Here is a 25,025-nt window from a genome sequence, read left to right as displayed (position 1 = left end):
TCAACAGTACAGTGCTTGCCTGGCAAGCACGAGGTTGTGAGTTCAATTCCTGGCACCGGAAAAAAAAACCCAAAAGCAAAACAAAACAAATAAAAAGATCTTGGGTTTCATACTTAATGTGGCCTCTTTTTCTTTCAAGTTTAGCTGATTTCTTTTTTTTTTGGATGATATTTATGGGTCTTGGAGAAACACTATAACTTTAGAATTTAAGCTGTGATGGGACAACTTATGCAAATTTTTAATGAATATTTTTGATTTTTTCATGCAAAGAGAGTGAAAAAAGATAAAAGGAGAAATAACTAGTTAATGGCCTTCGTAGCTACCAGAAAGAGGTAATTTTCAATATTTTATTTGTTTCCTAGAGTTCTGTGAACTTTGCCGAATTTACCTTCTAATGAGGTTCCTAGTGAGTAGCCTGATGATTAGATTGACAATTTGCCTTTGAGTACTTAACCAGGTGGACCTAACCTAACTTTCCTATCTTTCTTGTCATTTGTAGTGTTGGCAGAGGGTTCTTCCTAAAACCTAGCCAAATTAGGTCATGCCCCTCCTTGCTGGGGGTCCTCTGCTGCCTAAGAGGTTGACTTCTAACCATTTACTGTGGCCTCAAGGCCATCTTATGACTTCAATGTGTCTCCTTTTCCAGTCCCTTCGTCTACCACTTCCCTCAATTCAGCCATGCCTGTCTGCTCTTCTTGAAATTTGCCATGGACTTTCATCTGTTTCCCAGAATCTGGATATAGAGTTTGTTTAATCTTTTCATTTCTTCAAGTTCTACCTATCTTTCAAGGTTTCATTCTCCATGAATAATTGCTCTGTACTTCTGTGTTCTCAGAAACACTTTCCTTGAGCAACACTAAAATACTTACTTCTTTCATGTTTGTCTGTTTCTCTAACCATAATTTCTGTTGGATTAAGGATAATCTATTTTTCATTATTGATTTCTCACTGTTTAACAAGTTCAGCACCTTGCAAATCTTATCACACTTGGTGCAATTAAAGAAAAAGAATTGAGGGCTGGAGTATGGCTCAGTGGTAGAGCACTTGCCTCGTTTGCTGGGTTCAATCGCCAGCACTGCGAATAATAACAACAATAATAAATAATACTAGGTTATCAGTTAATATTTTAACAAAGAGCACAATTTAAGTAATTGCTGTAAACCATTGACTAGTTCTATAAAAAGATTCAGACAGATTTATTTTGGAGCATTTCTCCTGCTAATTTTTACACTGAACTTCAGCCTTTTATGGGTCAACAATCACAAACCATTCTAGCTTTCTACAATCCAGTAGTTGCAAAAAGATGAGAATCTTCCCACAAAATTCTAGTTTGGATTTATTGTCAGTGGTGCTGAGTTCTCTGACTACACACTTGTGTTCAGCGAGGATGCTGTATTTGATGAAGCTTTAAACTATGGGTTTCCGGAACCACTGTATAGCACTCTATGCCAGAGGGTAAGATATACATGTCCTGTAATACAACATCCATAGTTAACCAACATTCTAACTTTGTGCTTGGAGATAGGTACTGATCCTAAGTATTAGCTATTATTGTTGTCTTTATCATTGTTTTGCTATTGTTCATATGGTTCTTACTCTACTGCTATTAATTTCTTTTTTTTTTTTTTTTTTTTTTTTTGGTTTTTTTCCGGTACCAGGAACCGAACTCACGACCTTGCACATGCCAGGCAGGCGCTTTTGCCGCTAAGCTAAATCCCCAGCCCCCAACTGCTATTAATTTCAAGTTCACTATTTAGTTCTTTTAATTTAATTCTATGAAATAAATTATCATAATATTTAATTGGTTTTCCTGGCCCTATTTTCTCTCGATCCCTATCTCAATCTCAATCTCTCTCTCTCTCTCTCTTTCTCAAGTCCAAGTTGTAATTTAGAGTTAACATTTTGAAAGGATGCAGTGACTTTACATTATCTGCTAATAAATTCCAAACCAAGCCAAATACAGTATGGTCCTTACTTAATTTTCAAGACATTACAGCCCATTTCCCTTCTCAGACTGTTCTTTCAGGCTTTTTGCTGCCCTCTTTTACAAGCATTTATATTTTAACCTCCATTTGAGTTTAGTCAGCACATCCTAGCTGGGTGCCTGCCTTGTAGCAGGTGTGATTCTGGGCCGGGGGTGTCAAGTTCATCCAGACAGGTCCTCTCTTTAAGGAGCAATATAATTGGTAAGGTATAACAGGTATGATTTTATGACATCTTTTCAACAGTGAGATGGTTTATCATTTGAATTACTCCCATTATCATTTGAATTACTCTCATTAGAATCACACACATTATTAGAGGTCCTTCTCAAAGCAGCCCCTCATAAATTGCTCATTTAAATTTACACAGTCCCTGGTCTATGTCATTTGTTTTGTCTTTATGTTATTTGTGTTTATATTTTCTTGAGGGAAGGGGGCCATGTTTTATTTACTTTTTTGTTCTTCATTGTACGTTTTACATGAGTCTTTTAATAAATATTTATTGGATTTTAAAGGAATATAAAAGTGAATCTAAATAAAAAATAGAAAGTTTTCATGGACTATTTTTTAAAAGTCTTATCCCCCAAAGATACTTAATCTACAAAGCTCACTTAATGTGAATGACCTGAACTTAAACTGAACACATGATAGTTTTGGAAACCACAGATAAGGAGTCATCACGGGGTGTGTGTATGTGTATGTGTGTGTATGTGTGTGTACAATTTAGCTTGAATGAATGGATTGCTTGCCTACCTTTTTATGCTCTTTTCTTATACTGTTTGTTCTATAATTATGTAAGTATTAATATATTAGAAAACTGCGGCAACAGATGCAGGAAAAATATAAAGACATAAATATAGTATGAGAGCCTGGACATAGACCAAGGATTTCAGAAATAGAAAGAAGAGAAATGCGTCTGGGAGAGGGGCTGTTTTTAGCACATTTGGACATGCATCTTTAAACATGAGACACATTTCTGGAAAGGACATAGGGTCCTGCGGGTAGAGTGTTAGGTTGCCCTGTTTTATATTTACTTGAGGCTATTACAGAGAACCAACGTAAGTGTGAAGACAAAGTAAAACAAAATGAGTTTGGTTATTGAGATGGTAAGTGTGTTTCTGATAGATTAGGAGCACCTGACAGATACTTTCACAACAGTGGCAGCATCTGGAAGAAGACACACACGTCTCAGCACCGCTTAGCATCGTTTCAATGGTTACTACGTGAGTCACTCGCTTCAGTCAGCACTGACGTGGTTCAAATAGCTTCACCAAAGGAAATTATCATCCTTTCTGAAAAGTGGACAGATTGTTAAGGAATGTCCACAGTTCACTTTTATGATCTTTTCATTTATGTGGTCAGGATGACAGCTAGCCAAATAGATGCTGAGGCAACTAGTGACACACCGTTAAAGTAACAACACCCACATAAAAGTAGAAGTTAGAAGGATTTCAATAAATTCAGCAATTGGCCTTTTGCTGTACTGTTGTTTATGGCATTTATAATGAACAAATTTTACTTGGTTGTTGCAGTGCTTTTTGTTATCTTGAAATTAATGGAAAATTAGCAATTTTGTTGCCAGATTGCCAAATAAGCCTTTCATCAGATCTTGTGTACATTAAAGAAGAAAAGTTGAAAGATATTAACTTCATTTCAACAAGCTCTTTTAAATAAATATTTTCATTAGCAAATGGTTCCTATTTATTAAGGCTATTAAACCATTACATAGCAATAAAGTACAATTTCCAAATATGTTCCAGATTAGATTTATTTTATTTTGACAAAAATCATCTTTCCTAGACATCTTCAAATAAAGTAAGATAAATACCTTGTTCATGAAAAATGATTAAACCCCAGAAAAATCCACCCTAACCACTGCATTTAAGTTATAGTTATCAATGTTTGTCTCTATATCTGACCCAAGCAGGTTTTATGCTTTCTTTGAAGACTAACTCATGGAAAATGATTTGCTTTCTATTATAAATTAATCCTTCTGCAGTACTCTTGACTAGGGGTCAGATATTGGAAAACACATAATGTACATGGTCAGTTCCTTAAAATTAATTTAATTTTCAGTAAACCTATGGAGGATAACTACTGCAGAGATTACCAGAATACTAAAAAATGCTTTTTTTCCAAAAATTATATGCTTACTTTGTTGTTGTGAGGGCGTGTCCAGCCAAAGCAACAACAATATTAAGGTTCAGTCTTCTGTTATAAATACAAAAGTTTTATATAATACCAATGACTGTACTCCTGAAAGAAGCTGCTTAGTGATGTGTTGGATAGAATTTGGCCAAGAAGCGATGCTTTCTGCTCTGGCTCTGCATGTGTCACTGAACCAAATGTTTTCACCCGCCTGTGGAGGTAAACAAGAGCTCTTGGGGTTGCCAAAGCATTTAATTTATTACAAGTTCTGTTGAAAGTTTGGGCAGCAAAAGATACAAATTTGAGGACAGAGTGTCATAACTAGAGGACTGGTTTGGTATCAGTGATCAATTAATGACAAATGCCTTACTTTTTTTTTTTGGTAATAGGAATCAAACTCAGAACTTTGTGCTTGCCAGGGAGGTGCTGTGGTGCTGAGCTATATCCCTGGAAATGACAGATACCTTAAAAACAAGAGAATATGAAAAATTGATCCAATAGCTGCTAATTGACTCAACACTAATCTAAGATTAATTGGAATTAGTGGAAAATCAGGGGAGATTGGGTGCATTCAAGGTGGTATGGCCCTAGACAGAATTAGTGAAGAATCAGAAGACAGCCTGAATGGCATAAAAATCTGTTTATAGAAATAATAGCAGAAAACTTTCCAAATATGGGAGAAATTTGATCATACAGATAAGTAAGCTACAATGAGAAAAGAACCTCTCTATGATATCATAGTCAAAATCCCAGAATTCCAACACAAGAATGGACTCTTAAAAGGTGATATAGAAAACCAACAAATCACTTATAAAAGAAATCTTATTAGAAATATAGCAGATCTCTCAAAACAAACTTTAAAAGGCAAAGAGCTTGGAATGAAGTATTTCAAGACCTAAAAGAAAACAACTCCCAAATATTGCAAAACTACCTTTCAAAATTGATGGAGCACCTAAAAGAATTCATGACCACCAAACCAGCACTCCAAAAAAATGCTCAAGAATATTCTAGAAAAAGACAACAAAACTAACAATGCCAAAAGGTCTAATAGAACAAATATGCCCGATAAGGTGAGGAGTTACACAGAAGGAAAAGAGAACCAGTAACAGGAAAATAATGCAATGACAGGAATAAGGCAATACCTTTCAGTAATAACTCTTAATCTGAGAGGTCTTGATTCTCTAATCAAAAAATAAAATTCAATGGTATGTTGTATACAAGAAACAAATTTAATCCAAAAAATTCATAGATTACAAATCAAAGGATGGAAAACAATATTTCAAGAAATAAGAATCCCCAGAAAAGCAGGAATAGCTATCCTATTTTCAGACAAATTGAACTTTAAGCCAAAACTGATCAGAAGAGGCAAAAAAGACCACCATATATTGGTTAAGAGGAAGAGATAATAATTATAAACATACATGGATGAAACAAGTATACCCAACTTCACAAAACAAACACTGCTGGTCATAAAAGGCCAGATAAGCATCAATACAGCTACAGTTGGGAAATTTAATACCCCACTATCACAAATAGATGAACTGAACAAAAAAATCAACAAAAATATGAGTAGAACTAAACCTTCAAACAAATGGACTTAGTAGATACCTACAGCATGTTCTACCCAACAACAGAATACACACTCTCCTCATCAGCATGTGGAACATTCTCCAAAATAGATCACATAATAGTGAATACAGCACGCTTACATAAACGCAAAAGAATTGAAATTTTACCATGCATATTACCAGATCATGGTGCAGTGAAACTGGCACTGTAAAAGAAACCGTAGAAATTATTTAAACTCATACAAATTAAATAACATACTCTTGAATAATCAGTGAGTCACAGAATAAATCAAAGAGGAAGTGAGACAGACCTATAATTAAATAATAATATCAGTACAGCATATGAGAATTTATGAGACACCTTGAAATAAGGCCTAAAAGGGAAGTTTATATCTATGAATGCTCATATCAGAAAAAGAGTGAACCCCAATAAATAATGTAATCTAAAGATGAACCTAAAGGTTCTAGAGAAACAAGAACAATCCAAATCCAAAGCTAGTATAGGAAAGAAAATTATAAAGATCAGAACAGAAACCAATGAAGTGGAGACAAAAATAATAGGATCGATAAATCAAAGAGTTGGTTCTTCCAAAGAATAAACAAATAATTACACAAAAATCTTCAAAGATGTAGGAAAAAGCCTTTGACAAAATCTAACATCCATTTATGATTTAAAAAAAGCAAAGAAAATAGGCATAGAAGGACTTTCATTCTGATAAAAACCATTTATGACAAACCTGCTCTCAACATACTATTAAATGGGGTAAAGCTAAAAGTTTTCCCTCTGAGGTCAGGAACAAGACAAGGATGTTCACTGTTACAATTCCTGTTCAACATTGTCTTCAAACATTACCCAGAGAAATCTAGCAAGGAGAAGAAAGAAAAGGTATATGTATAGAAAAGAAAGAAGTCAAATTATCATTATTTGCAGATGACCTGAACTTTTATGTAGAAGATCCAAAAGTCCATCAGAAGACTCTTAGAATTACTAACCAACTTCAGCACTGTAGCACAATACAAAATCAACTCACAAAAATCAATAGCGTTCCTGTACACCAATAATGAATTTACTGAGAAAGAATGTCGTCCGGGGCTGGAGATTTAGCTCAGCGGCAAAGCGCCTGCCTGGCAAGCGCAACCTCGTGAGTTGGGTTCCCGGGTACCGGAGGAAAAAAAAAAAAAAAAAAAAAAGAATGTCGTGCACTATAGCAACAATAAAAGCTAAATACTTAGGAATGAACCTAATCAAGAAAATGAAAGATCTTTACAACAAAAACTGTAGTAGTCTGAAAAAGGAGATTAAAGAAGCCATCAGAAGATGGTAAGATACTCTTTGTCCTTAAATAAGCAGAACAAACATAGTCAAAATGGTCATACTTCTGAACTGATACATAGATTTGAGGCAATCCAAATCAAAATACCAACAGCATTCCTCACAGATCAAGAGAAAACAACCCTAAAATTCATATGGAAACAGAATAGACCCAGAATAGCAAAAGCAGTTCTGGGTAACAGGAGCAAAGCAGGAGGCATTACAATCCTGAATGTGGAGTTATATTACAAAGGGATCAATAGAACAGAATAGAAGCAGCAGAAACAGCCCCAGGCTCATTCAGCCATTTGATATTTGACAAAAGGGCCAAAAGTATACAATGGAGTAAAGATAGCATCTCTAGTAAATGCTGCTGGGAAAATTAGATATTCACATGTAGAAGATTGAGTTTAGATCCATATAGCTCATCATGTACTGAACTAAAATCAAAATGAATCAAAGATCTGAATGTCAAAATAGAAAAATTAAATATGCTGGAAGATGACATAGATAAAATGCTTGAGCACGTAGCCAAAGGCAAGGATTTTCTGGACAGAACCACAATGGCTCAAGAAATAGTACCAAGAATCAACAAATGAGATCATATCAAATTATAAACGTATACATGGCAAAGGAAACAACCAACACAGTGAAGAGACAGCCTAAAGAAAGGGAAAATAATTTGGCAACCATTCATCAGCCAAGGGACTAACATCTGGGACATATAAGGAATTTTTAAAAATTAGACTCCTCCAAAATAAAAGACTCCATCAAAAAAATTGACAAGTGAACTGAATAGACACTTCTGCAAAGAAGAAGTGCAAAGGGCTAATAAATACATGAAAAAGTCTTCAGTATATTGGCCATCAGAAAAGTGCAATTTGAGATTCCATCTTACTCCAGACAGAAAGGCTATTGTCAAGAAATCAAACAACAGATTCTGTCAAGGCTGTGGGAGAAATGAACCATTATAGATTGTTGGTAGGAACGTAAATTAGTAAAACCTCTATGGGACTCACTATGAAGATTCCTCAAAAAGCTAAAACCAGATATTCCATTTGACCCAGTTATTCTTCTTCTCAATATCTTCCTGAAAAATTTAAAGATATCATATAATGGCAATGCGTGCATACCCATATTTATAGCCACACAATTCATAGTAACTAATGAAAACAGCCTATATGCCCGTCATCGGGTAAATGGATACAAATGTGACATTTATACATAATGGTTAACTACTCTGCCATAAAAAAGGGTAAACTTGAGTCATTTGAAGGAACATGGATGCACCCTGAGATAATAAGTGAAATAAATCAGACACATCAGCTTAAATACTGCACGGTTTCTCTGATATGAGAATCCCAAAATATAAATAAAGAGCAATATAAAAGCTAGATAATAAAAAGTATGGGGATTTTTCAAATGGGAAGTGGATCAAGAGATGGAGGTAGGAGAGCTGGAGGGGAGGGAAAGCTGATGAAAGAAGCATTAAGATCTGTTACATACTTGTACCGACTTCCTCAGTGAATGTCTTCATCATGTAATGCAAACATGTACTAACAACAGTGAAAATAGAAAAAAAAAAACCTCACTGTTTTTGAGCATAGGACTCACTAGATAATATTCTGCTGGGGTTTTGCCTCTGCCATTTTTTTCCTAGCTCTGTTAATCTCGATAGATTTTGTGCTCTAGATGAGTACTGATAAATGTTTCTTTCACTATAAAACTGTCAAGGTGTAGTGGTTGGTGAGGTTATTTTTAGTGAAAAGGTGAAACTATAAAGACTCATTTCTAATTTTAGTTCACCAGAATACCTCTTGTATTTACCTAGTCATTGCAGAATACTGCACAGTGGCTCTAATTGTTTTAATCAGAGAGGCATTTCCAATTCCAAAGAAAGTTAATCATGGTGGGAAGAAAATAAATTAAGCTGCAGTGCCACTTGTCAGTGTCCTGTGAGACCTTCCACAGTTCTTAAACAATTAATTGAGTACTTCATTAAATCACATTTTGTGTGTTGGGTTTTCAGGGCTCTGGACATAGGACACCAGAACAAATCCCAGTGGGTGCTCTCTGCCCCTTGAGGAGCCTGAGAAGAAGCCATGTTCTATGCTGAAGCTGGACAAGCTTCCCCTCCTGAGTCAAACACACATTTCGCAGAAGTAGTGGATGGGAGAATGGAGTCAGCCCTCCCTTCTTTCTGTCCTCCATTATAAAATAGGAGGATGATACCTATTTAAGACTAGTTAGTGTGAAAGTTAAATATCAAACATCAACCAGTTAGTACAGAGAATGGCACATGATCAAAATTTTATACGTGATCATTGTTCCTCATCCTATAGGATGATCGCATCTTTGTCAAAGAAACTGCTTCTTATTAGCCACTCAAGTTGCACCAGTATTAAACAAGTTAAGTGCTTGGCAAAAAATGCTTATGTCTGTGCATTGAAAAAACAAGGCAATGTAGCCTTTTCATTGACTTTTACTCATATTTTTCTGGGCCACTCAGCAAATCCCCAGTCATTCATAGGACTCCACTCTAAGGGGATTATGACAAGATTTCATTCTGAATTTGTCTTCCATATTTCCACTTTCTGAATAAGTAAAGCACAGAACTGGATGCCTTGGACTTTCTCTGCCTACCTCACCCTTAGGTTACATTGATTTGGGGAACGTATCCTTTACCATCCAGTCAATCGATTACCATAGTTCTGTAGCTACATGAATCATGAGTTCTCAGGGTTAGTTATTTCGAGAATAATCAAGTCTAACATTTGTTTAGATTCCCCAGCATGCAGTGTGTAAAAAACAAGAAATAACGAAGATCTTCAGAATCCTAGGAGAGTGCTTTGTTACTTTTTCTCTTTTTCTTTTTATTTAGTCCAGTGATTCATATTCCAGATGGTTCTGCTCAATTTTAGAATTATGATCCACTTTGTAGAGAAAAAAAATACCACAACATTTCATGTACATTATAATTTATGTAACTTTTTTTAACCCAGTGAACCAAGAAAAATGTAATACACAGTGTAGAAAAAATTTTGGCTCCTTTAGAATTAGAAGAGATCAACTTTTAATATTTTATTATTAGGGGTGTTATAATTTACTTACTAATTTCCCATGTAGTTAATGAATTTATATTTCCAAGAAATATTTTAATGATATGGAAAAAGTATTCTGAGAACAATAAATTATAAGATACAAACCAGTATAGACAGTCTAATTCCATTTTATTTTTTTAAAAGGTCAAGATGATTTTTTTAAAAAAGGAAAGAAACATCCCCAAATGTCCCTTTGGAGAATGTTTTGAAATCTCATAAAAATTAACTTCTTTGTTGCAGTCTATATTATTTAACTTTTTTCCTTTGGTGTCACTAATTGAGTAGAAGCCTGGGCTGGGAGCCTGGAATTCTCACCGTGTGGATCTGACTCCACTACTGTCACCAACCATCACTAGGAACAAGTCACCTTTCTTTTCCCTTTATGAAAGTGTCTCCTCCCAATCAAGACACTGTTATAGTTTGGATCTTAATGTTGCCCAAAAGCTACTCACTGAAGGCCTGGTTGCCAACCTGTGCTACTGGGAGGGGCCTGGTGGAGGAAGAGGGGTCATTGCATGTGTGCTCTTGACCTCCAACCCCTTCCTCTCTCTGTGTTCTGACTGCCATGAGGTGAACCCTCTGTGCTCCCACCACTAGTACTGTGCCAGCACAGGCTCAAAGGCAGAAGGCCCAAACAACCATAGAATGAAGCCTCTAAAACCACGAGACAAAATAAATCCTTTCCCTTGTAAGTTTATTCTCTAGGGTGTTTTATCATAGTGACAGAAACCCGACTCTAACAAATATACAAAGAGGACAATGGAGAAACTTTACCAAGTCATACATTTCAGCACTGATGCATTTTCAGAATAAAGGCAGCATATTCACTCAATGAGTTGTTATAATACGCTTATGACTCAGCATTTCTGTTACTGCCAAGCAGGCCTTCAGCAAGTGTCTTTTTACTGCCCCCAAGAGTTGATGGTCACAGAGTTCTGTATGAATTGCACTGAGCGTCAGGAGTGAATGCAGGTTGCAGTACTTGGTTTGTACTGGGTCATCTCAGAGGTGAAAAATGGTAATAGCTCAACTCAGGGCCCTTCTTCCCCAGTGGTCACAGACTTGAGCAGATCCATCTATAAATGCAGCCCTATCTTTAGAGCTAGGCACCCGGGCTACTGGCCTGCCTGCTGCCAGGTAAGCAGGTATCAGCTAGTAGGAATTTGGGAAGAAGCTTTTTTCTGACCACTTGCAGATCAACTTTCCAAATTCCATTGTTATGGACAAAGTAATATGCTAATTTAGAAACAAAAAAAAGGATAATTTTTTCTATTAGGGAGTAGATGACTCACTATTCTGTAGAGTTTTCTCATGGCCAACTACCTGTGCTCTTTTAGGTGCTTAAAAAGGCTTTTTAAAAAGTCCAAATGGTTAACTTAAATCTTTTCTTTCATCAATGATACGCAGAGCTCACTTGAGTGTACTGTCTCATCCTGACACAAAAACAGGCTCTAATCCTGCCCACCTAAAATAGGAGGAGCTGGAGCTTAGAATAGAATATCCTCTAAATGGAAAACAGCTCAGATGGTTAATGCAAATGGGAAATTTTAGTTGGCGTTGAACGGAGCACAATGCAAAATAGTCACATCACATATCACTTTCTTTTGTACCTACTTAGCAAAATATTTATGAAATGTCTTGCAGTGTTAACTAAGCCTCGGTATTCATTTTACTTTTTCTAAGATTTTCTTTGTTTTTACACAAAGTCTAATGCCATAACTGAGGACTAGCTTTTAGAAAATAGTTTCTTTCTCTCTCCATATATATCATATAATCATATGTATGATATATGTACATATTATATGTATAATCAGTATGTAAATGCAGGACTAAATATCCCACTTATTATTTTATATTATTTTTTATTATAGATCATATATAATAAATCCCACAATTTATCTGTGCCCTGATGTTTGACCTTTCTTGAAAATCATGCATATGTGAAACTTGACTTAAATTTAAGGAAGTCAAACTTTCCCTTTTGAAAGTAATATATCAGCAGAAAATGAAAGCACAGTGGAGCATGGTGATCTTCTGAATAGTTTGGGTGGGAATAAACAAGCCTGGGACAACGTATAGCTCTCCAAAGCCACAACAATTAAGGGAAACCTCAGCCTTTAGAAAGATCTCATCCCTTTGGAAGATAATCTCAGTATGTGTGTGAGTAGAAGGGCATCCATCTGTGACAGAAAAATGTCAAAGAAAGAGTGATCTATTGCATGGGAATCCATAGTACTTAAGAAGAAGTAAGGTGTGCGCTTATGTAGATGTTCACAGAGATAGCCTTCAGGTGCTTGTGCTTTGTAAGAGAGACTAGAATGCCTGGTGAGCATGAGAGGTGTTTAGTCCTCTGTGTGCTGGCCTCACTCAGAAACAGCCTGCTCTGTGGGACAGTCCCTCCAGGGAGACATTTGGTCACACCTTTCCTCGGCCCCTGGAGAGTAGGTCAGTTCTACAGATGTGGAAGAGGGTAAGTGCTGAGTCTAGGAAGTGAAGGATGTGTTTGGAGCTTGCAGTAGATACTCTGGAACTGCTTCCTATTTGGAGATGACTTGACATCTAACAGTGGCGGTTGTGGCATGAGTTGTGTCCACTGTAATGATATGCTGGAAGTCCTGACCCCTAGTACTTATAAAAGTGAGCATGCTTGGAAACATGATCTCTGTACATGCAGTCAATTTAGTTGACGTCATGCTGGAGTAGGGTGGGCTCTAAATCCAGAGACTAGTATCCTTACATAGAGAGACTGGGATAGAGACATGAAGGAAGACATTATGTGACGAAAGAGATTGGAGTGATGCTACCATCAGTCAAGGAAGGCCTAGGAGTGCAGAGCACCACCAGAAGCTTGAAAAGGGCAAAGATTCTTCCCTCGTGACTTCAGGGGGACGTTGGCCCTGCCAACTTGATTTCACACTTCCAGACTTCAAAATTGTGACAGAGTATTTTTCTTTACTTTTAAGTGACTGGTTTGTTGCACTTCTTTACAGCAGAGCTAAAAAGTCAAAGTGGTTAAAATATGATCTCTAGACTTCTCTTCTTTTGCAATCCAAAGGTTGAACCAACTTGACCTGAAGAAGTAAGAGGACTAATTAAATTAGCTTTTAAGGGAAGGAAGACTTAAGGTAGATTCCTGCATACTCAGTTTAGACGAGCAAAAGTGGAGCAAAATCCAGACAATGTGTGCTCAATGTGACTTCAGAACAGACAGCCAAGAGTTAGAGTCAGCAAGCAACCAGAAGTGACATCCTGAGGCAGTGGGGCTCTCTCTGTCCTTTCCAAGTCAGGTGTTCCGGGACAGGTGGAGAGCCAGAAAAACTCAACAGAGGTGGTGTGGTAGAGCTTCAACGTGCTGATAGGAAGCATGTGGATTCCCCATGCCCTGTGACATGCCAGTGAGTAACAGCCATCCTCTATAACAAGTACAGATTATGTGAGAGTGGCTGTTCCACAGCAAGAAGGAAGGAATTTTAGAACAAGGGCAGGGTTTAGTTACTGTTGCCATACAGTGTTTCTAAAACACATGTAAGACATTCCATTGTGTGCAATGGGGTAATGGCTCAGATACAGGGTGCTTGTCTAGCATGCACAAGACCAGTGGTGGCCAACCTATGGCAGGCATGCTGTTTTTCTTTAAAGACAAAAGATGTTAGTGTATAAGATGTTTTTTCTAAACTAAAATCTCAGTATTCAGGTTGAATTTCAGTATCAGCACTTTGCAATAAATAAGTGGCTTTTGGGTTGCAGTTTTGGCCCTCGTCTCTAAAATGTTCACCATGACTGTTCGAGACCATAGGTTCAAACACCTACACAGGAAAAAATATCAAAGTCAAATAAGGCGGAGAATTCTAAAACAATTACTTTTTAAGGAGAAAGCAAGTTATCTTGATGTTTGTGGTTTTGCCTTGGCTCTGATACCCCCATTGGCTTCTTTTAAATCAATTAGCTTAAATCAAGAGTATCTGTGCAGAATCTCAAGCCAGAGATTCTACTGGGGATACCATATAAAAATTAATGTTAGGGAGAGGCTAGGGTATGTTCATATTCTTGGTTGCCCATCATCTGTCACATTTTCTTAACTAATCAAGAGATCTTTTGTTAAAGTGCATGTGATAACTTCCTCCCTGGCCTTGTCAGCCCCAGGCCCAGGCAGTTGTAATTTCCCATAAGGTCAGCATACCTTCTGAAGAAATGCACCCAGATCAGAATGGTATATGAGTCTGTCCTATTCTGGCTCTAGAAAAGAAATGTTATAATAAATAGGTGGGCGGGACCTGCCCCACAACCCCCAAAATCACCAAAGTAGCAACAAGGTCAAACTGAGAATAACTTTATCATGATATATTTTTTCATTACAAAGTTTGATACGTACTTCTCAAAAAACAAAAACAAAAAACAAAACAAAACAAAAAGCTCTTAGAAGGAAATGGTGCAAATACTTGTTATTTTTAGTTTGTCACATATTACAGCTAGTAACAATTTAGTAATTATCTGGAAGTGGGTAAATTAGGGGTGTTTTACCCAGGGTCATATTAGCTAGACATGAAGCAGAAAGTGGCACGTTGGCAGCCTCTGATATATTTTGCTGATTCATTTCCTTGTTTTCTCTCTCCTTGACCTTTGTTTAGTACAAAATTCCTCCAACAAAGTTGCATGTGTAACTACTGACCAACATTTTAATAGGATGGAAACACACAATGCAGCAAAGACTATGATGTTACTATACTTGACACTTGCCGTTCCAAATTCTTCTTTGCTGTTCTACCCCTTTCTGAATAAATCTGTGTGGCGTGAGATAGGAGAGGAGAGAGATAAAAGCCAAGAGGGAGGTAACTCACTTCTTGCGTTATAAAGTACATTTCCCTAAAGTATTCTCATCCTTCCCCACACTGGGTGGCCACTGTGCCATCCTCCACCTAAGCCAAGTCAGTGTGCTTGGAGGCCCCTGAAACTCCCCCTTATCAAAACAACAATCATTCTGCGATCATTACTCCAGTTCTCAAAGATCCTTTTTCTTCACTCATTGGAAGTCATCTTTCAGGACAAGGTCTTGGTAACTTACAGAGGGTGCAGTACCTTAGCCGACCACGTAGAGCTGTACAATATGCTAACAGAAGCTGAACACACACTCCTCTCTCAGGTGATTATGAGATATTTTAAACAAGTCTTTGGATTTTCTAAACATAGGATTGACCCCTCTGGCAGGAATTTGAGGCCTGGTAGGAAATGAAGATTATGGGATGTAGGGCAGCTGCTTGAGGGCTAGAAGGAACTTGTCTGGTCCCCATCTCTCTTTGTCAGCCGATTTCAAGAAATGACTCTGATTTTATGAAAAAAGCAGTGCATCTTTCTGCAGATAAATCAGTCCTCTCACAGCAATAAATATTCTATTTTGACATCCTAGAATATGTGCTTTCGATGAAATCAAAGTAAATTATTTTTTCCCTCTGGGTTAAACATTATTTACAGATATCTGCAAATTTAGGAAGAAAGCTATTTTTTTATTCCTTAAATGGAACTATTCTGACAAGGGGAGATGGGAAAACTGCATTCACACAGTTATGGCTTATATCTAGAGCCTCCACCTGTCTAAAGCCTCATGTGCTCATAAGTGGGGCTTTTGGGAGTGACTGGATCACTGGATTAGTCCACTGGTTGGTTTAGCATAGTTCTTCCTGTGGATGATGGACTTACTGAAGAGGAAAGACTCTAGGTGTGGGTGGCACCAACCAATAAGCTTTAGCCTGGATGGACTAAAAAGGGAAAGAAAGAAGGCTTGCTGCTTTCTGCCTGCTGTACCATAGCCGGTTCCTCCTCTGCCATGCCCCTCTGCCATGCTGCTTGCCTTGGAGCCAGCTGACTATGGACTGAAACCTCTACAAACTATGAGCTAAAATAAACCTTTTCTCATTTAACATTTTGATGTCGGGTACTGGGTCTCAGCAATGAGAAAGTAAGACACACATGTACAGGCTACCCTCTTGTCATCCCTTGAAATCTTTAAACTATCTGCTTATAAATAATATCAGACCATAATCTCAGCAATAATTCTCTCTTTTTGTGTTAAACTTTTGCTAAGTTGTTCCCTCTGGACTATGTCATTAAAATATTTATTTCACCCTGTTTTCATCTCTGTGTCTTTCTCTCTCTCCCTCTGTTTCTATGTGTGTGTTGTGTGTGTGTGTGTGTGTGTGTGTGTGAGAGAGAGAGAGAGAGAGAGAGAGAGAGAGAGAGAGATTTTTTTCCATTTAGCCTATAAAAGATCAAAAGAAGTAGTTTACCAGCAGTAGCTAAAACTTTGCACATGTTCCTTGAAGTTTTACTCATTTAACAGTTGCAATTAACAAATATCCTGGAGAATGTGTACAGTTTAACATTCCATTATAATCTAAATGTTGCTGAGTTCCTAGGAACACAATTATAGCATTCATTGCAGCCAACACTTACTGTGATTACTGTGTGGTAAGCTCTTTTCCATGCTCTTATATTAAACCAGGTTATCTTTCCAATAACACACAAGGTGAGGCTTGCTTTTTTTTCCCCCCATTTACAGCTGAAAACAGAGCCACGGTTATATGTCAAGTTACCTAGGTCTCAGTGGGTCTCAACACAGGCAGCATGGCTCTCAAATCAGTGTTCAGGAACTCTGCTGTCATTGCCATAAAAGCGACCCATTGCAATAGTCCCAGAAGCTACCCTCTTCATTGTTTCTCAAGAGTTTGGATACTGGGTCAATGAAGAAGTAATCTCAATAAGTTTATAGTTTTGTCATCCTTAATAATGACTCACTTTCATGAAGATGCTGTGGTACAAGTCTGAGCTTATACTAAACTTTTAGGAAGAGTATGCTTGCACCTAAAGCAATCAAAGATTAAAACAAAAAAGTAAATTGATATTCTCCTTTGAATGTCCTTCATCATAAAGATAAGGAAGTGGTCTGATCATTAAAGAATTGGGTACGCTCGAAGTTACTGAGCAGAGAACAAGGACCTAAGACCCAGAATCTGAAGTGCTGTGAGGAATTAAGTACATGAGGTGGTGTCCCAGCATTGGAGAAGTGGGGGGACCTTCATAAGGATTTATATTGTATGTGTGTAGACAGGCAGATGTGAAGAATTAACAAGATTTTCCCATGGATGGTACATGGTACAAAGACAAGGTGATTTTAAGGGAGAATTGGAATCCATGATATTTCATTCTATTTTTATACCTGTAACAATCTAGAAATGAGGCTTCAGACAAAATTTCTTTTCTAGAGGAGCCAAAGCTTGCTTAGTTAGCTACGGGCATATGGTTATATTGCACTCTGCCCCAGCATGGAATGCACTCAGATCCCATAAATTTCCTATAATTGTTCTTTAGTCCTCTTCAGTGTAGGCCACTCCACCACACCCTCCTGGGGACACTAGGACACTCTAAGACTGTGCGCAAGTTTCGCTTCATTTGTGTTGGCCACTTGTTAGCCCAAAGCCACTGCAGCGTAACAAGATGTCATTCACCCAGCATCTCACTCTCAGCAGTGGTAGTCGCTACCGGCATATATTGAAATGTTCTCCAGCCCAAAGGTCTCCTCCATTTTACTCTAAAATTCCACACTTATTGGTATGATTTCTCTCTTTGCCCCATCACTAATATTTCTATTCCAATTTGACATGTCAAACAAACCATAATAAAAAAACAGCTGGGTTCTGGGTTGTTTTTTTTCTTAATCTGAGCTTCTTACCTTCTTTACTTTAGAACAGAAACCAGAGTAAGCAACAGAACTGCCCACAATTTCTCCCTTTTTGCAGTTACCCTCACGCTTTAAAAGGACTTTTTGTTTGATCAGTCTTGCATTCTCACATCTGTTAATCCGAGCAACTTCACTGATGATAACAATATGTAATATAACAACCCCTGTTAATTCCTGTCATTTTGTTCTGAAACCCTGTATCACTTTTATTGTTTTTGCTTTGTTTTGTTTTTGTCTATGTTGTTGGTATTTTGCTATTGCTCTTTTTTTATTATTCTCTTTAAAATTAAAAAAATAAAAGGACTTTTCTGTTCAATATTTCTCAAGATAAGATGGGAGGAGAGGTTGATTACTCCAATGACTTCTTTTTTTTAACTTGGCAATGGCATTTAGAATTTCCACTACTTTTAGATTTCAGGTTTGGGACTTAAAGAAGCTTGATATAGAGGAGTTTCAGTGGTTCCCACTGCTGTCAGCTGATATCTGCCAGGACTGGTAGGGAGAGGAAGACAGCAGAAGGCAAAGAGCTCCCTTAATTTAATCTTTATCTTCCTTCAATTGGTTATAATTTTAGGGCAGCAGTGGTGAGCTTACGGCACGTGTGCTGCAGCAGGCTGCTATCATTCAAAGCTCTAAAAAGTTCACCATCACTGGTTTAGGGAGAACTGTGCTACTAGTACAGGAACAATTAAAAAGCAGTAAATTTTTTTTTTTTTTTTTTTTTTTTTTTTTTTTTTTGTTTTGGTTTTTCTCTGGTACCGGGAACCGAACTCACGACCTTGCGCTTGCAAGGCAGGCGCTTTGCCGCTGAGCTAAATCCCCAGCCCCAAAAAGCAGTAAATTTTTTTTAAAAGTATAGTTGTTGGGGTGTGGTACGGTGGTAGAGCACCTGCCTAACATGTGAAAGGCCTTGTGCTCCAACCCCCCCAATAAAATTGGATGTGGGCAGTGGAGGCTAACTCTGTCATAAAATGTCATAAAAAATCTTTAAAACATTGTCTTGTTCCTGCATGTGTAAGCATTGTATTGTCTCACTAGTATAAGACCTGAAAGAGTGAATAAAAAGTAGGAGGCATGATAGACATTGTGAAACGAAAGGAAAATGCTCAAAAGTAAAGGGCAACAGGGGTGTGGGAAACAAGATGGGAAAGAAGAGGAAATTATGTAAGTATGTAGGATAGTTAACATAGTTGTACTACTGTCTTCTATTGCTCTACGGAAAGGAACAGTTAATGATTACTTGTTTGATCAATCTTGTATGTCTCTGTTTTCCTGAGAAACCACTTTGAAGATATCAGTAAGTGATACAGCAACCATGGTTAATTTCCTACAGCTTTGTCTGTAACTCCGTTTTGTTTGTGTTGTTCTTATGCTGTTTTGTAAATGGATGTGTTTGTTAGTGTGTTTACCTTCTTTTATTTTTTAAAATAAAAAAAAATTGTCTTGTCAAATCTAAGTGGTCCAGAAGGTGCCTGGTGGTTTAGAGACCTAGAATCTGAAGTGCTGTGAGGAATTAAGTACATGAGGTGGTGTCCCAGCATTGGAGAAGTGGGGGGACCTTCATAAGGATTTATATTGTATGTATGTAGACAGGCAGATGTGAAGAATTAACAAGATTTTCCCATGGATAAAGTAAAATCTCCACAAAATCGTGTTCTGTCTCCTCTCCATCTGGAGCAGTAAGGTAAAAAATGGGAAAAAAAATTTTTAACAATGCAGTGAAGTTTCCTTTCAACAAACATCTCCACTCAGTGTGCAGAAACATACTGCATTGACTCCAAGTAGGAGAAAAAAGGAGCACAATAGCTAACTAATTTGGAGGAACAAGTTCACTAGTTCCTTAGTCATGTTATGAAACTGCTTCATTACCCAGACCACACTACGACATGAAAAACATCGGGGGCAGGGATCTGCAGGATTAAGAAGGAGCATAAAAAATATAGTTTGTTGATATCCGGGTCATCTTCTTTTCCACCATCTGCCTGCACTTGCAGTTTAATCAGGAAGGGCTGCTTATGTGTAGCTTCGAGTACTGCTGACCTAGAAGAACACATTCCACATGTAAAGCAATTCTGCTGTAAATGACTGTGCTGTTAACCTTAAGGGGTTATTAAAATATTTTCTGAGCAATTGGCTCCTTTAAGTTCTTTCTTAGAACGCACAGTGTTTGGTTTCTGTGCAGCACAGAGGACAGGCTAGGCATCAACAGCAGCTTAGCTAGTCTAACTAATTCCTGCCGGTGACGGGGTTCAGCGAGCCAGCCCAGGAGGTTCTCCTTCCTTCGGAGCAGAAGCAAAACATGCTGTGCAGTTTTGCAACTGGGCATGTTTAGAAACATTTTGAAGCTTTCTGCTTTGCCAAGTGTTTCATAAAAAACTATTTTCTTTCTATTTCATGCCAAAAAATGTCAACCCCTAAATATTTTTTCCCATATCTGGCCACATATCCAAGAATTCTTTTTCTAAGAATAAATAATTTTTCTGGGTTATAAAAATGCCACTTGCTGGATCAGATTAAACATATCTTTATATAGAAAAGGCATGTGAAACATTCCACCCGTGGGTCTAAGGAAGGATTCCTCCTTGCCATGACTTTGTTACATTCATTTTGATGAAATGAAAGGTTTGAATTCTGTTTGTGACTTTCACTAAGAATTTAAGTCTTGTTTTAAAATTCTCTCAATTCCACTTTTTTTCTCACTGTCATCAAACTATCTGTATTTATGAGAAAGCATTAAATAAGAATTAATTTTTGTCTTTGATAAAAATGACTCCTTGGAAATAGTACTGATGCAAGGGAACTTCCTGGATTCTTCTTTCATTTACACAGGTAGAGTTCGATAGGTGCGGCTACTGGGGCTTCAAGAGCCCTAGCATCGGAAACACGGGACCTTGCAAATTAGCTGTCAAGTTCAACAGAAAGCGAATAAGGCAGCCTAGAGCTGAGTTCTCTCCATTCCTCCTGTCCTGTTGATCTTTTTGTTTTTGTTTTCGTTTTTGTTTTTCTTCCGGTACCAGGAACTGAACTCACAACTTTGAGCTTGCCAGGCAAGTGCTGTGCCACTGAGCTAAATTCCCAGCCCCATGTTGATCTTTTTGAGAAGTAAAGCACAGAATGCTGAAAGACAGCAGTTCGTATGAGCTGACTCGTTATTTTCTTTAAATAATAATTACATTCAAAAAGTCAGAAAGCTGAATAAACCATACTAAGATTTGGAAATCACACCTGCCTGGCAAGCACAAGGTCCTGAGTTCAATTCCCAGTACCAAAAAAAAAAAAAAAAAAAGATTCGGAAATCAAAGGCAAACAAAAACATGCTTGAAAAAACAGTAATAGCTAGACACCCAAAATATAATAAATATAGAGAAATAAACTTGAACAGTATCAGCGTTTATAAAACTGCTCAGGACTTGGTATAATACCCTCTAAATTTAAAACTTAACAAGGGGCAACTTAAAATAAAAATATGATTATTTGTTACTGATATTTAAATAATTGTAAATAAACCTACTGTGAGCAAACAAATATTCTAAGTTGGTATAGGATATCTAAGTACTTGTAAACCTACTGCAAGCTAAAAATATTCTAAATTGGTATGTTATTTCTAGTTAGCAGAATTTTAAAGTCTGTGTATATTTGTTAGTGGGTGAAGGGGTGTGTGTGTGTATGTGTGTGTGTGTGTTCAACACCAGGGGAAGGAGCTTCTGGTTCTTCATGAATGGCTCCCTCTAAGCTTCCTGCTTTTCAAACCTTTATGTCTCTTTTAAAATCCCAAAAAGCAAGTTTATTACAGCTGGAGAGTATATAGAAATGAGGGAGGACATGCAAATACTTTAGAGAGAGCATATGCAGTATGATCCTGAAGTGCCACAAAGTAGCTTTAGATAAACCCAAATTCTCTCAAAGATTAATGATATACTGAGAAACTAGAGGGTGCAGCAAATTGTTTTGTTTGTCCCCAGCCTGCCATCATCTTGCCAAAAATCATACCAGATAAACTTTCCACTCTCCTCCCATCTGTGTCCTCCTGACCCTTTCCTCCTCACACATGCAGATTAAGCATTTACATTTCAAAAATATCAAGCATCTCAAAACACTTACGTTTTGTTGAACCAGGTCTCCCATGGCGAAATGATAAAACCCCACACAATGAGTTTGCTGCCTAGGAACAGCAGATCAGCATCGCGATGCACCCGAGTTAGAAATAATACCCTTCATTTGCTGCAATTGGTTTAGTATCAATGCTATAAAAAATAGATGATGGAAAACCGGAGCTCGGGACAGAAATGCAAGTCTGCTGTGTGTGACTTATATAGGGATGGAGCAGAAAGAAGTGCTGGTCTTGTCTATATATCAAACTTGGGCTTTGCCTAGGCTGACAAGTGGCAGCAGATCTACAGTATACACAAGCTGTCAGGAAGTTCATTACTGCGGGCTCAAGGCAACACCTGATTCAATTTCCATAAACAGAGGGAGCTAAGCATATGCACTCCTGCTAGAATTCAACTGGCACAGAGACCTGAGCCTATGGAATATCACTGTGGAGTAGGCAGGCCAAGTTATTCACGATGCTTGGGTTTTCCCCTCTGCTCTTGCAAAAGGTACTTTCTAACACAAGAATGTTCTGTGGTTTTGGCATAAAGATTTCTGGAAGTCAGAGAAATAAAAGCTTGAAGGTCACCCAGTCTGTGCTGTAGCTTAGAGTGATGTTCAGTAGTAGAAAAAATTTAAAATAAGCAGCTCAGACTAGCACCAACTGCATCTACCAATCCTTTGGCATAGACCCAGAGCCCAAAGATGTGCAAAGAAAGTCTGAGTCAGAACTGCAAAGACATGTGATCCATGCCTTGCCTAAATACAACAATATCTATGAATATAAATATGGCATTCAAAATATGGCATAAGGTCATTAAAGAGAAACGTAACTTGAAACCTTTAATGTTATGTAAGAAGAAGTAAGGGGTGTCAAGCAGGAAAAAGACAGACAGAATACTGGGAAGATATGCCTGGAAACTATGTTTTGTTTCTTCAGCCCTATTACCACTTTAAAGCAGATGGTGAGCCTGAGACCCACCACTCCTCACCTTTCATTCTGTGTCCTCTCTTTTGTGGCCCTGCTTGGACACCCTACTAGCATGCACAAAGTAGCCTGAAAGTGTAGTTTTGTTTTCATTACCTATTTTGTTTCTGGACAAACCCAGCCACAAATCATACACTGGCCTGTTTACAAGAGCAAACCTGATGCTTGGCCTTCAAGGTAATTATTGCCATACCCATCACCTCCCACCCCACCCTGTCCTACGCTTGCTCTTGGTCCATATTTGCTTTGCCTTATCTGCTACATTTCAGATCTGTGTGTGTCTGATACAGCCTCTGCTCCCTCCTGATTCCCTGATTTGCCATTCTCTGAAACTGGGTTCTCGGATTCATTTTATTATTTCTGACTTAATTTGCCACACAGCTTTTTTTCCCTGAGAATTTTTGGTAAGAACTATAATCTCCAGTTCTCTGGGACCTGGCCTGGCTCCAAGTGTTTGAGTGTGGAGTTCAAACATCTTTGAAGACCTTATTTTTTAAGCCTGTCATCTGGTACTTTAGGGCTAGTGCATCCCTAAAGCAAGCACTGAATAGAAATAAAAATGCAGTGAAGGAAAAACAACTGGTTTAAGTAAAGGTAAAGTAGAGATACACCAGCAGCATGACTGTGGAGTTATACTGCCTGACTTGGACTCCTGCGTCTACCATCAACTAGCCACTTCGCACATCACAAAAAGGAAATAATAACAGCACCTATTTCATAGATTGCTGTTTCACTCATTCATTTGCTCTTGATTGCCATAAAACTATAATACCTAGTATTGTCCAGGCCAAAAGGATTCTGCAATATCCAGAGTAATATGAGTCCATGTTGTCAGGAGTTTACATTCCAGTGCAATTTACTGTGGAGGGTCACCTACTGTGTACTATTTCACAGTGCCTTAGAAATAGAAACTACTCTAGAGCCATTAGTTATTATTATAGCCATAAAAATAAACTCTTAGTAAAGGTTTTACTGTCAGAGACAAAAGTCATAAATAAAATCATATCTGCTATAATAAAAGAGGAAAATTTAGGGAAGTCATGGGAGAGGAGTTATTTGCCAAACATTGCTCATGACGCTGACACTAAGTAGGCTGTGGGTGCTGCTGTGCCTTGACCTGGTCATATGATGTGGCATTACACTTGTGGGAGCATTATGCATAGAGCTTGCACCTGGCTGTCTATCTGACTCTGCACACCTGCACAGCATCCCAACCTGGGTCAGCAGCTTTTAATGCTGAGAACCCAACTGAGCATGACCTGCAGCTTCAGCCCTTTGGCTGTGGTTAGTACCAGCTCCAGTTTCCTGCAGAAGTGTCTTCTTTCACCCACTTACAAAAGCAACTTTGATCTAAACATTAGATCTTAAGACCAGAAAGGGGGTAGGACTGAGGTTTGTAGCATTAAATACACTGTTCTTTTTAAGTTACCTTGTTTTTTTTGCAGTCATTTCCATACATTAGCTTTCTTGGCATCTTGGCACCCTGGCCAGCAGACAAGCTTAACAAAGTGTTGGGAACCACTGGGACTGGAAATCGGTCATATGTGTGAGGGCAGGCCAGAGCCAGAGTGCCTCAAGCAGTCAAGCTACTTCAGTCTTGAGAAAAACATCCTGCCTGGACAATTACAGTCGTTAGTCGCTAGGCAACATTACCTCTCCTGACACTAACTTTGCAAGAGTATAAATAAATGCCCCTACTGTTGAAGTTAGGTCCTCTGGCCTATCAGCTAATAGGTCGCCTCCACCTGACCTAGCTCTTGTCTGTTGTCTTTATTTTCCTCATGCCCTCAGCCATTCCTCTCCAGGGTACAACGAGAGACCAACGAGGTCTGCTACAACGAAGTGTTGCTTAGAGGAAATTAGTTTCTGATAAGTGATTTGATTTTGGCACATTTGGTACAACATGAAAACATAGAATGTTTTCAGCTAACTCTTCATCCCCATCGCACCACTGCGAGCAGGATAGGGTTTTCACTTTGATCTTGCTTCCCAATGCTAGGGGAACTGATAACCCTTCAATGCAGACAGTGTAAAAAAGGGCAAGTCTTAGAATTATTTATTCCACATTGTCCTTCACTGATGAAGATGAACACACAGCTAAA

At 38.0% G+C, this 25,025-nt stretch overlaps 1 protein-coding gene across 5 annotated transcripts in view; it reads right to left on the bottom strand.

Moving 5' to 3' along the window:
* The window catches only part of Sorbs2 (sorbin and SH3 domain containing 2), a 207,768-nt gene that overhangs the window by 118,178 nt on the left and 64,565 nt on the right, over positions 1-25,025 (bottom strand). For 2 of the 5 annotated variants that reach the window (XM_013512891.1, XM_013512898.1), the window contains exon 1: positions 14,292-14,334. The exons of 1 other annotated variant lie outside the window; for it this stretch is intronic. The gene's annotated coding sequence lies outside the window, so the exon portion shown is untranslated. Of the gene's footprint in view, positions 1-14,291; positions 14,348-25,025 lie in introns of those variants that run through there. 2 more of the 5 variants (XM_013512887.1, XM_013512906.1) reach the window with 2 other exon arrangements.

Source organism: Chinchilla lanigera, unplaced genomic scaffold (assembly GCF_000276665.1).
Source record: "Chinchilla lanigera isolate Chin_1 unplaced genomic scaffold, ChiLan1.0 scaffold00002, whole genome shotgun sequence".
NCBI classification, from domain to species: Eukaryota; Metazoa; Chordata; class Mammalia; order Rodentia; family Chinchillidae; genus Chinchilla; species Chinchilla lanigera.
This window is presented reverse-complemented; position numbering and strand designations above follow the sequence as displayed.